Genomic DNA, 12,993 nt, shown 5'->3' with positions numbered 1-12,993 from the left:
GCAGGACGAGGATTCCTGTCCCTGAGGGGAGGCTGTGACAGGACCGGGCTGTGACCCCCATCCCCTGCGCCTCTGGCTGGGGAGAAGGGAGGGAATGCGGGACAGAGTTAAACCCGGGAAGGAGAGAGAAGTGGGGGGGGATATTTTCGTAGGAATTATTTCAGTTCTCATTCTCTTGCCCTGCCATGTTTGAGAATAAATTCAATTAGTTTCCCCAAGTCAAGTGTGAGAGGAATGATGGATTTTGTCCTTACAAACAGGCTGTGGGTTTGCTGGTAGATCAAACCAGCACTGAGAGATAAAAGAAACAATGGAAAAGATTCCACTGATTGATGAATGGGAAAAGATAGTTGCTTTCACAAACAAAATTTAGGTTTGCTGATAAATGAAACTGAACACTGAAAGATGAAAGAAACACTGAGGGAAAACCCTAAATTCCATAAGAATTAAAAATTAAAAGGGAGGTTGTACATCAGAGGGAAATCTTAAGTATCGGGAGTAGAGGGAAATCTGAACCTCTCAACTACCTCAGCCAATGGGGAAAGAGAGAAGGGAAACGCGGCCGGGAAACTGGGATTAAAAGGGAGGCTGCGTCCTCCAAAACTTGGAGAGACCCCAGGTGAATGCCCCATGGCCTCTCTCTTTATTCGAATAAAGTAAAAGGATTCCTCTGTCTCCTTTTTGGACATAAACCTCTGAGGTTTGTGGATTAATTCTCCTGACAAGTGCGTTCTGCCCGTCACCAGTGATTGAACTGTCCCACCCTCACCCAGACCCTCGAGCCTTTCCTTACGTGCTCTGTTTCCTGCCCAGGGGCAGGAGGGAAGTGACAGAGAAGTTTTGGCCTCTCTCCAGCATCCCCTGCTCCGGCCTGGGCTCCTGCCGGGGCTGCAGGCGGGTCCCGGCTCCGTCCCGCACTCATCCCAGCTCCCAGCGCCCTCAGGTCCCGGTCACGCCGAGCTCCCGGCGGTTCGGGGCAGCAGCAGCGGCTCCTTGGCCTCCTGCCCGGGCCGGGGCCAGCGCCGGGGCCGCTCCTCAGCAGCGGCTGCCGGGAAATGCCGGAGTTCGGAGAAAGGGAGGCGGGGCCGTCCCAGGTGCACAGCCCGCCCCTCACCGCGATTGGCTGATCCTGCCGTCACTCCTCGAGCTCGCGCGGTGATTGGTGGGAGCGGGGCCAAGCACGGCCCCTGCTGCCGCCCTGAGGGCGGCCTTGGCTCGGCAGAGCCGCTATTAAGGAAGTGTTCGTGCGGTCCCGGGAGCGGTCGCAGTGGCAGATGCCCGGTGAGGCGGCGGCGGAGCTCGGAGGCAGCCCCAGGGCAGCCTCCGGGCACGGGGCAGGGCCCTCTGTCCCAACCACAGGAACCGGGCCGAGCCAGCGCTGCTCCGGCAGCGGCTCCTGCCGAGGCAGCGGCCGCAAGGAGACCGCGGGCAGCCGCTCCCGCAGCGCCCTCACGCCAGCGGCAACACGGGCCGGACTCGGCGCAACGAACCCGCCGGGAACCCCCCTGAACCCCCATTCCTGGGCACTGGGACACCCCTGAATCTCCATTTCCGGAACTGGGATTCCCCTACACCCCGTTATCTGGGACTGGGACTCCCGTACAGCCCCGTCAGAGTTCTGGGAGCCCCCTGCCCCCCCTTTTTCGGGGATCCTGCACCACCCTGACACCTACCCCAAAGACAACGGATGCTGCCCCAGAGCCTGACCCTGCCCCACAGCCCACCTCAGCTATAAACTACCCAGATTGGATGGGGGTTCTGGTGAGGAGAGATACGCGAGATGAACCAGATGCTGAAGGAGCACATTTCTCAAGCTCATGAGAAGCCCTCCCAGTGCCTCAAAGAGGGAGAGTCTAAATAGTGCAGCAATGCAACCCACAGATGTTACAACTGTCCGGGTTCCTGCTGAACTGCAAAGGCAGTCACAGCCAGCAGCAGTTGCCCCTGTAGAAACAAGGAGATCTAAGATGAAAGCAGAGCACCCAGATAAGGGAAAGCCCTCACAACCCTCAGGAGATCCAGAGGTTGAGATCGTCACCGAGTCCCTGACATACGAAAATCTCTAAAATCTGCACAAAGGCATTGTATGATGGGGATGTGAGACTTACACAACCTGGCTACTTTGGGTCTGGGACCTTATAAGTACAGGTGTCCTGTACTACATGGTGGTGAGGCAAGGAATTTGCGACCCTTGACCCAGGACTCAGGTATCAATCAGATTTTTGTAAGGGAGCCAGGGTCCCTTTCCCTCTAGGAGCGGCTTTTAATGAGTGCCAGAGAGAGGTTTGTCCACAGGGAGAGCATGCAGGAGCACCACCATAGAATGTGCTGGAAGACCCTTGAGGAAGGCATCCAACAGCTGAGAGATGTGGCAGTATTGGAGGTACTCTTTGGGAGGGATGGACAGCATGATAATGACCCCAACAAGGTCAGATGCACAGGGCAAATGTTGTGGAGTCTAGCAAATCTGGGGCCATCTCAATACACCACCTTTATTGCAACGATTAATGCCGACACCAACCGAGAGACAGTGGGCTCTGTTGCCAACAAGCTTAGAAATTATGAGAGTATGATCAATGGCCCAATGCTGGCTCATGTCTCTGCTGTGATTAAAAATCTCAAAGAGGAGATGAGGGAAGAGGTGAGGTGTCACAGACATATTTTATGAAAAATCCTTTCCTTAGGATTTTTTCCTCCTGAGAAGCCAAGAGGCCTTAGGAACAAAATGCAAACAATAATTATCTGCTGCTGTGGAATTACCAGCTGGATCTGTGACTGGTCTCTTGTTGTTGTTTCTAATTAATGGCCAATCACAGTCCAGCTGTCTGGACTGTCTTGGTCAGTCACAAGCCTTTGTTACTCATTCTTTTTCTATTCTTAGCTAGCCTTCTGATGAAATCCTTTCTTCTATTCTTTTAGTATAGTTTTAACATAATATATATCATAAAATAATAAATCAAACCTTCTGAAACATGGAGCCAACATTCTCGTCTCTTCCCTCATTCTGGGACCTCTGTGAACACCGTCACAGTGAGGAGCAACAGTTCCCATATGGCACCAGTGCAAGTCACAGGCCCCAAAGTCAGAGCCCAATGTTCCCCAGCTAGACAGAGAGGGTACCCGCCAGGGGCTGACTTGTGCTTCTCCCTGCGTGACCATGGGGAAGACATGGGAAGGTGGGATGGAAAACCCACTTCTGTCCTGGCAGCACGGGTGCGTCAATTCAAGGAGGGAAACACTAATCGAGGGAACTCCAGTAAAGTGAAGGAAGCCTCAACCTCCCATGACCAAGCTGCTGAGTATGATCTGTCAGATCCCCTTGAACGAACCTCCACCATGTATGCCCAGGAAAGAATTAAAACATGGACTAGAGGGGCCCTGCCTCTAGCCAGGAAGAGGCACGGCCAAACTGGATCTTTTAGACAGTGTGGATCTGATGGCCTGGCACATCAAAGCCACAAAAATGTGATGCCTCAGTTGATACTGGTGCGCAGTGTACCCTGATACCATCGGGATATGTGGGGGCAAAACCTGTTTCCATTGCCGGGGTGACAGGGGGATCCCAGCAATTGACCCCGTTGGGAGCTGAGGTGAGCCTGACTGGGAAGGAGTGGCAGAAACATCCTATTGTGACCGGCCCAGAGGCCCCGTGTATTCTGGGCATAGACTTCCTCCCGAATGGCTTTACAAAGACCCAGAAAGACTCAAGTGAGCTTTTGGCATAGCTGCTGTAGAGACAGAGAACATTAAGCAATTGAACACTTTGCCTGGACTATCACAAATCCATCTGCAGTAAGACTTCTGAGGGTGGAAGAGCGAGTGCCAATTGCCACCTTGACGGTGCACCGCTGGCAGTCCTGGACGAATTGGGACGCCATGATCCCCATCCACAAAATGATCCGTGAGCTGGAGAGCCAAGGGGTGCTCAGCAAAACCCACTCACCCTTCAACAGCCCCATCTGGCCTGTGTGCAAGTCTCACAGAGAATGGAGATTGACTGTGGACTATCATGGCTTGAATGAAGTGACTCCACCACTGAGCGCTGCTGTGCCAGACATGCTGGAACTCCACTACGAGCTGGAGTCCAGGGCAGTGAAATGGTATGCCACCATTGGCATTGCCAATGCATTTTTCTCCATTCCTCTGGCAGCAGAATGCAGGCCTCAGTTTGCTTCCACCTGGCGGGGCATGCAGTACACCTGGAACCGACTGCCCCAGGGGTGGAAGCACAGCCCCACCATCTGCCATGGACTGATCCAGACTGCACTAGAAAGGGGTGAGGCTCCAGAGCACTTGTAGTACATCGATGACATCATTGTGTGGGAGAACACAGCAATGGAAGTGTTTGAGAATGGAGAGAGGATCATCCAGATTCTGCTGGAAGCCAGCTTCACCGTCAAGAAGAGCAAAATCAAGGGACCTGCCCAAAAGATCCAGTTCCTGGAGTAAAGTGGCAAGATGGAAGGTGTCAGATTCCCACTGATGTCATCAACAAGATCACAGCAATGTCTCCACCAACCAGCAAGAAGGAAACATAAGCTTTCCTCCCTGCCATGAGGCTTCTCCACCAGCTCTGAGCTCTGGCTGGATCTCTGGCCGCCTTCCTGACTCAGGGGGGCTCTTTCCTCCCCACAGCTCCCTGGGCTGGGTTTGAAGCCCCTCCACGTGTGGGATCTCTGGGGCTTTTCCACCTCTTCCATTTAGCCACAGCTTGAGAATGACAAACCCTGGTTTGGGGGAAACCAAGGTGGGAGTGCCTTGGAGTAGAAGCTCCTCCTGGCCAGGTCTATGTCTGGATCTCAGCAGGAGTCTTGTGTCCATGAAAATCTCCACAATATCAAGATTCAGCCCAACGGTTTCAGGGGCTCCCCCTTCTCCAGCGTCCTGCTTAGGGATGATCCAGGGGCTTTTGGGGGTCCATGGGGTCCCTTCTACCCTGATGCTCTGCTTTGAGATCCCAGGGATCCCAGGGGTCCCTCCTCTTCCGGCTCCCCCCCTTTCCAGTCTGCCGGGGTCCCCCAGCTCTGGGATCGCCCCTCTCTGCTCTCCACACTCTGGGGGTCCCAGGGGTTCCCCTCCTCTGCTCACCCGGGGATCCCCAGGACCAATGACCTCCCCTGCCCATACTGGGCAATGGCTACGTGGGCCCCCAAAGATCCCCCAAGGGGCTCAGCTTTGCGGTCCTGCAAGATCCAAACTTATGAACACAGAGAGAAAAACCTCCCAGGGACACCAGATGATATCTGGGGTTAATTCCACAATCTGTGAGCTCCAAACACACCCCAACAAAAAAACCCTCTCAGGGACCCCCCCGATAGATTTGGGATGGGCTCCCCCTCCCCGCTCACCTGCAGGACGACCTGGAGGCGATGGTTCCGCACCCGCGGCCACAGGGGGCACTGGAACCTCCTGTTCCTCCTGTTCCTGCTCCTGCTCCCGCTCTTCCTGCTCCTCCTTTTCCTCTCTCCCTCCTCCTCCTCCTCCTCATTCCTAATCCCACCTCCTCCCCCGTTCCTGCCTTCTGTGTATTTAGAGTGGAGAACCTTAGCAGCATTTAGAACCAGAACAAAGATCCCAGATGGAACAAGGGTCGCTGCTTTTAGTCAGAAGTATCAGTGACTAATGGTCACGTTTCCTTTGGTTTGGTGCCGTCCTTGTTCCTCCTCAGTGTTCAGGCTGGGCTGTGGGGTGTCCTTGTTTGCTGCATTTTCCGAGTTCCTCTTGCACCCTTCGGGCCATGGGCTGTGCCCTGGGAGGGTTCTTTGTGCTCCTTTGTGACACAGGAGAACCTTCCAGGCAGTTTCTGCGTGAGCTGCTGCTGGGATGTCACAGGAACAGCGCCACGTGCCCGTGGTGTTCCCGTTGCTGTGGGACACGGAGGCCTCAGTGCCCAGAGTGGCTCTGGGCTCGCTGCCGGAGGATCCTCCTGCCCGAGGCATTCTCAGCAGCCAGCCCAGCCCTGACGGGTGTCCTTCTGTGCTTGCAGGGCTACAGGCTGCAGACGTGTGCAGCACAGCCAAAATGATGCAGCACGTGGCTGCTGCAGTTTGCACTGTGTACTCTGTGGCTTATTCGGGGTATTTTTTAACCCATTTGGCACGTAAGTCGAGGTTTTCCTTTGCTGCAGCATCTGTGGCTTTGGGCTTGCTATGTGCTTTCTGTTCTTCCTCCGGAGCTGAGTTGACTTTGGAACCAAATTGCCATGAAGACACCATTGCTTTAGGAGAGCTCCTGCCAGCAGCTGCAGCTGGAAAAGGGGGTGTCTGCAGCCAGCGGGGCGTGCACAGCATCTGCAATGAGCCCTGGGGGGTTCTGTTCCCTTAAGCAGGGAGTCTGTGCCAGCAGAGCCTGGAACTCCCTCCCTTTGCTGCTCCAGCCAAGAACTGACCCAGCCCAGTATTTTGTGCTGTTCTCTTGCTTGCTGTGGGAAGGGACTGTGGCTCCTGGAGGGATGCTGTGAAAGCAAAATGCTCTCTCGGGGTTGCCTTGCTCCGTGGCATTTCCCACCACTGGCAGTTTTTCTCCTAACAGCATCTGGTTCATGTCTCCCGTTTCAGGGCACCTCATGTCTACATTCCGAGCAGCTCCTCCTTCGGTGAGTGGGAAAGGAACCTTTGGTGTTTGGAATTGTGCAGCAAGGTGTGAGCTCGGCATGTGGCAGCCGAGTGCCAGCCTGGGAGGCTGAAGGAAAGTTCCTGTCAGTGTCTTTGCAGCAGCAACAGCAAAGGAATTCTCATCAGTTTTCTCCTTTTCTGCTGAAGAGCTTTTGAAGAGCTGCAGGTCTGGTTTTGCAGGCAGAGGATTTCTTGCTGGCTTTAGCCATGGTGGAATATTGAATTCCCAACAATAAGTGGCAATGTTGACTTTAGCCCATTGTTAGTTGGAACAGCTCTGAACCCAATTTCTGCTTAGTGCAGCTGGATGTGCAGCTGAGGATAATTAAGGTGATAACTGAGATAGAACTTCCCGTCCCTCACGCTGCCGTCTGTCCACAGGGCCCAAAAGCAGCACCAGCACCTCCTGGGTCTCCCTGTGCTTCCAAAGAGGAGGCCAAAGAGGAGGAAGACAGCAGTGAGCTTCCCGCTGCTCCAGGGGACGATGGTGAACTTCCCTCAGTGCCGGGAGATGACAGTGAACTTCCCGCTGCTCTGGGAGACGAGGGCGAACACCCCGCGGTGTGGGAATGCAACGGCGAGGCTCCCGCGGGGTGGGACAAGGACAGGGGACATCTCCCAGCGTGGGACGAGGATGGTGGATGTGCCCTGGTGTGGGACCAGAATGGCCAAGCTCCCACGGAGTGGGATGAGGACAACGGACAACTCGCAGTGTGGAATGAGGATGGAGCACATCTCCCGGAGTGGGATGAGGATGGAGGACATCTCCCAGAGTGGGATGAGGATGGAGGACATCTCCCATCTCCCATCCTCCTCCCACAGGATGGAGGACATCCTGTGTCTTGGGAAGAGGAGAGTGAACATCTCCCAGCATGGGAAGTGGACAGCAAGGATCCCCTGGCTTGGAAAGATGATGGAGAAGCTGCAGCATTTTGGGAAGAGGATGGAGAAGCTGGAGCATTTTGGCAAGAGGATAGAGAAGCTGCAGCATTTTGGGAAGAGGATGGAGAAGCTCCCTCTGCTTGGGAAGAGGACAATGAAGCTCCCTCCGCTGTAGGATCCTGGGCTGAACATTCTGACAGCAGCACAGCCCTGCAGCCAGAGGGGAGAGGGGAGTGGTGCCTGATGCAGCTGAGTACGTCTGCTCTGTCCCTGGGTGCCCGAGCAAGTGCTGTGTGGGGCTGGTTCTGGCTCTGCTGCAAGGCAGGCTCTCACTCTGGGAGGGAGCATCTTCCACATTTTTTCTTTCAGGGAACACCGTGAGCGAGGCGGAGCCTGATGAGAAATACCAGGAAGTGGAGCAGATTGGCCAAGGGTAAGTGCACGGCAGCTGCTTCTGCACAAGCAGGGCTGGGGGTTGTGCTGGTGCAGGATCAAGTGAGAGCTCAGGAGATCCCAAAGCACCTTCAGACACTGGGCTACCATCCTGCTGTCTCTCAGTCCTGATCAGAATTGATAACTGTGGTCAGAAGGCATCGTCAAAGGCCCCTGAGGCTGGCAGTGTCCTGCCTGCAGCAAGGAGCAGGACCTGGAAGATCTTCTGTCCCTGGAACTGGATTGCCTAAAAGAGCAACTCACCATCTGGTGACTGTCAGAAAACAGTTCTCAAGAAGATTTCTTTCAAATATTTTCCGTCAAAAAATATCCACTGGTCAGGATTATCAACCTAATGGTTTAGAAAAAGAAACCAGAGATGAACTAATAAGTGGTCTATTCTAGCACAGGTAGCAGACCCCATACATTCAGTAACAGACACAGAGCTGATGCACTCTGGGGGAAAATGCATCGCCTGCCTGATGGCAGGGCCCTTGTGGATCCTGCAGGTCTTAGGCAGGAAATGGAAAAGGATAAAATGCATTCTTTTTCACTTCTTTAGACACCCATTTCTCCTCCTAGCTTTGGAACTAAAGCAATTCGGCCTGGACATTTGGGATTTGCTCCAGCCCAGTTCCTTCGTGTTGGGTCTCAGTTTTCTCTTGCACACCTTGCATGGCAGAGGGCTGGTGGCTGCTGTGCTGCTGTTGGAAGGGTCGATGCACCCAGGTGTTTGTGAACGCTGCAGGCAGCAGAGATCTCCTGTCTGGGCTGGCTTTCACTGCCAGGGCCTAAAGCGCTGCTTCTTTCTTCTCTGCTCTTTTGTCTCCAGGGCTTTCGGAGCCGTTTACAAAGGACTCGACAGGGCCACTGGAGGAGAGGTCAGTGCCAACACGCCCAGCACGGCCGGCAGCTCTGCAGGGCTTTCCCCTCTGCTGGGAGCTGTGGCTGCAGCTCTGGGGGCCTGCAGAGCTTTCCTGCCCAGGCTGCTCCTCTGCAGGCAGAGCAGTGTCAGCCTGCAGAGCACAGCTGGGACAGACTTGGTCCTTCTCAAGTGCCCAAGGAATGCAAGGAGGGCAGTGGTGTCTGTCAGAGCAGGACACCCTGGCTTGATCTTCATATCTAAAAGTGTGAATGCATCAGCTGCTCGAGACTGAGGCCCAATTAATCTTCATCCCAGCCTCAGACAGGAACATTATTTAGCAGTTTTTCCATCCTGCCTTTCATTTTCAAAGGGAACCTCAAGCCGTAATTAGGGAGAGCTCCTGCTTGGGCTCAGTTTGGGGTATTAGTCCTACTTCAGCTGTTCACAGAGGGAGAGAAATGAGAAGATGGGTGTCCAGAGCAAAGCTCTCTCCTAAATCCTGCAGTTGTGTTTGGGTCTGGTGTCAGTGACAGCCTGTGACAGGCATCACCTGAGGAATGGATGTGCGTGTTTGCTTTGTTGTGCAATCCCAAACAGAGCAGTTGGATCTGAAATCATGAGCAAATCCCATAGAATTGCTAAAGGGTTCCTGGCTGTTTTGCTCTGTTTTCACAGAACCAGAATTACCTCCTGCTTGCAACATGTGTTTGAATAGTAATAATAATGAGAATGTTGAGGCCATTTGAGGGGACTGTAGGTGCAGAGAATGTTGTTAGAGCTTTGAGGCTGACAGCTGAGGGACCATTTCTGCAGAGCTTGCAAGGCCAAATGTCTCTGGCCGTGTGTCCTGTAAGCAGCCCCCAGCTGGCAGAGCAATGGGCTGTGGCAATGGCCCTTGCTGAGCTCTGGTGTCCCATCCCAAGGCAGTTGGGCCCAGCCCAGCTCCGTCGCTCCACAAAGACTCGCTCCGTGTTTGCTGTGGCCTCCTGGCACAGACCCCTGCAGTTAAAGGCTGCAATGTCCCTTCAGGTGGCCATCAAGAAAATGAGTCTCAGAGGGCAGAACAGGGAACGAGCTGTGAATGAGATCCTGCTCCTGAAGGACAAGAAGAACCCCAACATTGTCAAATTTCTGGACAGGTGAGTACTTCAGCTCTTATCCTGTGCCTGGGCCCTGCATTAACATTTCCTGGCATCCGGAGTCCGTAGCCTGTTTTGAAAATGCCTGACCCAGCCACATCTTCCCAAAACAACAGCCTGGCAGTTCTCTCCCTCCAAGTGCTTTTGTTGCTTTGCTTTGGTTTTTCCTTCAAGTTCCTCCCTGTTTGCTGTGTCTCCCAGCAAGTCTGATGAACCACAGCAGAAATTATTTCCCTTGGCTTCTTCTTCCCAGCCCTTTTCCATTGCTACAGATGCCAGGAAGATCAGGTTCTTGTTTCCAGAAATGCCTCATTTGCCCATTTTTCACTGGCCTTGCCTGTTTGTCACGGGACTTTCTGAAAGGTTTTCTGACTGCTTTTGTCCCAAGTGCTGCACGGCCTCCTCCCCTGGATAATCTTGGCAGTTGTGTTGCCTTGTTCTGCAGGGAATGGTGGAACTGATGAGTTCAGATGCTCAACCAGCTGGGGCCAAGGGTTGTGGTTCCGCATGGATCTGGGCTGTTGCTAAACTGCATTTTTCATCTGCTTGCCATCTAAGGCCTCTCCTTTCTCACAGGTGTCTCCTTCTCCTTTAGACTGTGCAGATTCCAAGGGCTGTGCAGCCTGGCAGGAATGTCTCTCCATCTGATTCTGTCCTCATTAACAAGTGACCTGGAATCAAAACTCCACTCCAGGCTTTTCCATGGGGCAATTGAGCTCTGCACTTTCATCTCCATGCCATTGTTTTCCTCTTCCAGCTTCCTTGTTGATGGAGATCTCTGGCTGGTGATGGAATATATGGATGGAGGAACTTTGCAGGACATTGTCAGACAGACACGCATGGCTGAAGGAGAGATGGCAGCTGTCAGTCGGGAGGTGAGGGATCCTGCTTGTCACTCCATGGCTGGGACATGATGGTCCTTCCAAACAGGGCGTGAGAACAGGAGTGGCTCCATGCTCAGGCCTTTGTTTCTGTGTTGTTTTTATGAGTTGGGGAAGAAAGAGCCTCTGCAGTGAACGGCCTGCCAGCATCACTGCACTTCTACTCTGTTCTTGTTCTCTCTCCTGCTGTTGTGGTACTCTCTGTCTGGTTTGGATTTGAGATTTGCTGTTCTCAGCTTTGCCTTGAACTGTTTGCCTGGAGCTTGTGTGCAATGCACTCCTGGCCTGTCACAGCAAAGCTGCTGCTGGCACAATTCTGAACTGTCCTTCCTTGTGTGATATATTCCGGCCATTGGTTTTTGCCCTCGTGTTTCTTGTTGTTATGTTTGCCCAATTATCCCATCATTAAAAAAAACAAACAATATTTGAGATTTTAATTTAATAGTTTAGAAAATATATATTGACAATATAATATGATTAAAGTAAGGGATCATTTGGTTCAAATAATAGCGCATAAGCAAAAGATAACCGCGGGGTACGGAGTGCAGGGCTCTTGGACCCTTGCCACCTCACGTGCGAGCTTGCCAAGTGAAGATTCCCCCCTTATATGTCATGTGTCCATGTCATCTCCTCCCATTTTCAATTCATCACATTTTTACCTCTGCCCTCATCACCACCTTTACCGTGCACGCTTCACCACTCGGTTTGGTGGTCGCACAAGTCTTTGGGGGTCGTTTTGGATGAAGACCTCTCCTCTTTCTCTTTGTCCTTTAATTCACCTTTGGGTTACACAGGTGCACCAAGCCAGTATAATGTAAGCCAAAATTAACATATTACTACGTTTGAGCATCAAAGCAATAAATCTCTTATAGCGGGCATTTTCCTGGGACCCAAGCAGATTTTCCCTTCACTCTGTTAATTTTTAGTAACTGTTAGCTCTTGCTTTTCCTCCTATCCTTGAACATCTGCCAGGAGAGGGGGGTGGAGCCCCTCCTCTCCCTTTCTTCTTTGGCATTACAACTTTTAACTGTTTTACTGTTTCCAAATATTAATTACTGTATCAATATCGATTACTGTTTCAATTTTATCAGCATGAATCATATCTATTTACCACATTCTTCTCTCTCAGTGTCTGCAGGGCCTGGATTTCCTCCATTCCAACCGGGTGATCCACAGGGATCTGAAGAGCTCCAACATCCTCCTGGGCATGGACGGCTCTGTCAGGCTGGGTGGGTGTTCCTGGCCAGGCACGGCGCTCCCGGGCTGCGGGTGTGGGGCTGCTTCCCAGGGAGGGCCAGAGCCCCACAAGGGCTGCTGGGGGCACTGCCCGGCCCCTGCTGCCAGCTGAGAGCGGCTGCCCCTGCAGAGAGCTCAGGAGAGGAGCAGGCTGCCAGCAGTGCCTTTGCTCTGCCTATGGCCCTTCTTTGTGCTTGGTTTCCTCATTGCAGCTGCCTTTGACAGGGTTTGTTTCTGTCCTCAGCTGATTTTGGCCTCTGCGCTCAGCTCAGCCCTGAGCAGGACCAGTGCAGCTCCATGGTGGGCACTGCTCACTGGATGGCCCCAGAAGTTGTGACCAGATCTCCTTATGGCCCCAAGGTGGACATCTGGGCCTTTGGCATTGTGACCATCGAGATGGTGGAAGGAGAACCTCCTTACTTCAGGGAAACGGGGGCCATGGTAAGAGGCAAATTCTGCAGTGGCTGCAGAGGCCTGTGAGCACAGGGGGACCCTGCGCTGGGAGCAGCAGCTGGAGGTTTCTGCACATGGGAGGGAATTCCCAGAGCACTCCATCTTCAACACAGACAAAGATTCTGCAATCTCTAGCAACAATTTGCTTTGGGATTTATGTTGTTGCAGCTCTTGTGGCTGTGAGGATTACCTGGAAAGGTGAAGCAAGTGCATCAGCTCTAATGTTACCTTGCAAGAAAACCCCACACCAGCCCCACATCCCGCCCCCAAACCCAACAAGTTTTCTGCAGGAGTTTCTAAAAGAGGTTTTGCGAGATGATTTCTCCCCTGATTCTTCTCACTGGGAAACTTGTTGAAAACATGAAGATGATTGTTTAACATCCCCATAGTCTAACATATTTCTTTCCTAGTCCAAGCTACTTTCTCTGTGTCACCAAGCCTGAGCTTTCAGCATCACAAAACTCCTGTTTCTTGCCTGGCAGTTTCTGGGA

The 12,993-nt window shown here is 52.9% G+C and overlaps 1 long non-coding RNA gene across 1 annotated transcript; it reads left to right on the top strand.

Annotated features, from left to right (window-relative positions):
• The first annotated feature begins 9,377 nt into the window (after positions 1-9,377).
• LOC141725928 (uncharacterized) lies at positions 9,378-12,485 on the top strand. Its single transcript, XR_012577495.1, has 3 exons — positions 9,378-9,932; positions 10,690-10,807; positions 11,943-12,485. It is a non-coding gene; the product is annotated as an uncharacterized LOC141725928 (long non-coding RNA).
• Positions 12,486-12,993: the final 508 nt, after the last annotated feature.

The sequence above is a fragment of the Zonotrichia albicollis genome, chromosome 31 (genome assembly GCF_047830755.1).
Source record: "Zonotrichia albicollis isolate bZonAlb1 chromosome 31, bZonAlb1.hap1, whole genome shotgun sequence".
Lineage (NCBI taxonomy): Eukaryota > Metazoa > Chordata > Aves > Passeriformes > Passerellidae > Zonotrichia > Zonotrichia albicollis.
Note: the sequence above shows the minus strand (reverse complement) of the source record. Positions and strands in the feature narration are given on the sequence as shown.